The sequence below is a fragment of the Euprymna scolopes genome, chromosome 7 (genome assembly GCF_053919585.1).
Source record: "Euprymna scolopes isolate OS-2025 chromosome 7, ASM5391958v1, whole genome shotgun sequence".
In the NCBI taxonomy this organism is placed as follows: domain Eukaryota; kingdom Metazoa; phylum Mollusca; class Cephalopoda; order Sepiida; family Sepiolidae; genus Euprymna; species Euprymna scolopes.
Genome location: NC_136488.1, coordinates 77,947,878 through 77,950,102, shown reverse-complemented (window position 1 = coordinate 77,950,102; position 2,225 = coordinate 77,947,878). Strand labels below are relative to the sequence as shown.

At 35.6% G+C, this 2,225-nt stretch overlaps 1 non-coding gene across 1 annotated transcript; it reads left to right on the top strand.

The window, feature by feature from the left end:
• Positions 1 to 709: 709 nt before the first annotated feature.
• Trnag-ccc (transfer RNA glycine (anticodon CCC)) lies at positions 710 to 780 on the top strand. The gene has a single exon. It is a non-coding gene; the product is annotated as a tRNA-Gly (tRNA).
• Positions 781 to 2,225: the final 1,445 nt, after the last annotated feature.

Genomic DNA, 2,225 nt, shown 5'->3' with positions numbered 1-2,225 from the left:
GTTATTATATTTTAAACAGTGCTTAAGTGTAAAATGAATTACATATCAACTATCTAGTAATCGTATATGGTAATACGTTTTATAAAAATCCATAGCGAAATAACGGTGCGACGTTGATGTAGAGGAAACATGTGGGATTCCCATAGTTATGAGTTAGGGTTCGATTCCTGGACAGTGCAGCTGTAGAAAATTCTTGCGGCGGTTTTGTTTGATAAATAAGGTTTGATTGTATTATATAATATTTATAATAGTAATCGTGTAGATACTGCAGTTGATATAAATATTTTGCGATAGAATAACGGCACTGTTGATGCAGTGGTATCATGTGAGATTACCGATATTGTAAGCCAGGTTCAACTGTGAAAATGTGTGCAGCGATTATTACTTGTTAAATAACTTTTGATCAAGGCCCGGAGGCCACTCGAGTATAAGTGTTAATGCGTGTACAGTAGTTAACGGTAAAATGTCGCAGTAATCGTTAGTAGTGGAGATTTTGTGAATTGGATTACTTAAGGAGGATGGCTCATCAAGGAATTGTTTTTATTGGACTTAAAAACGACCTTATTGTTGTCAGTTGGAAAGCAGCCAAACGGAACAGAGTCTACAGGCGTGCTGTTCTAAGAAAGATTGTATCATGAATAAAATAATATTTGTCCAGTAATCGAATATTATACGTTAGTTTATAAGAATTTCTGGCTTCAGAACAATAGCACCGTTGGTGTAGTGGAATCATGCAAGGTTCCCATTCTCGTGATCCGGGTTCGATTCCCGGACGGTGCAAATGTATGCAGCGTTTTTTTTTCTAACTTTTTGATTGTATTATGAATAATATATTTTTGTCTAGTAATCTTATACGGTACGACCGTATATATCACTCTCGAGCAAACGAATGACTGTACCGTTGGGTTGCAGTAGTATGTACCTTTCTCACTGTGGAAAGACGGGTTCTAATTCCTGTCGATGTAGCATTTGAAGATGTACACAGTAGTTGTTAATTTTAGATTTGATCGTGTTATGAATTATATATTATTTGTCTAGGAATCGTATATGGTACTACGGTTTGTATAAATCTCTAGCGAACGGACGTTTATAATGTTGATATAATCGGATCATACGACTGTATCATAATCGTGAAACGGGTCCGATTCCCTGACGGTTTAGCTAGTGAGAATGTATGCAGCCGTTATAGCAGTTTAAATATCTTGTTATGGCAATATAAATTACATATTATTTGTCTAGTAATCGTATATGTTATTACAGTTTATATAAATTTCTATCGCACGAATAATCTCACCGTAAGTATACTGGTGTCATGCGTTATTTTTATTCTTGTCGGTCGGGTTCGATTCCCGAGCAGTGAGTTAGAAAATATGTATGCAGTCGGTATACTTTTAAAATTACTTTTTATTGTATTATGAATTATGTATAATTAGTCTAATAATCGGATACTGTACTACGGTTTATATAAATCTCTAGCGGACGGATTGGTGTAGTGGTGTGATACGAGAGTTATTTTGTGAGGCGGGTTTTATTCCATGAGTTGTAAGTTAGCTAAGATGTGCGTAACGGCTATTACTTTTCGAACAACTTTTTATTGTATTATAGATTATACATTATGCGTCTATTAATTCTATATAGTACTAACGTTTATATAAATCTCTAGCGGACGCGTCCTGGCAACATTTGTTTCGTGGTAACGTTCGAAATTGCCTTTTTCGTGAGCCGGATTCGATTCCTGACGGCGAAGTTAGTTAAGCTGTATGCAATTCTAGTCACGGTTTAAATAACTTGTTATTGTGTTATGAATTTTATATTATTTGTCTAGTAATAAGTGCTATACGGTACTACGGTTTATATAAACCTGTCTCGCACGTATAATAGTCCCGTTGTGCAATGGAATAATGCGTTATCTTCATTCTTGCCGGTGAGGTGGGATTCACGAACTTTGCAGCTAGAAAATATGTATGCAAACGTTATACTCTTTATATTATATTTTATTGTATATATTTGTTGTCTCGTAATGTTATATAGTACTACAGGTTGGAAAGATCTCTAGCGAACGAATGAGGGCAACGTTAGTGAAGTTGTATCCCGCGAGATTCCCATTTCCGTGAGATAGTTCGATTGCCGTTTGGTGAAGCCTGTGAGAATGTATGCAGTGGTTATTACTTTGAAAATAAATGTTACGGTATTTTCTTTTGTCAAGTAAGCGTATATGGTCCTAC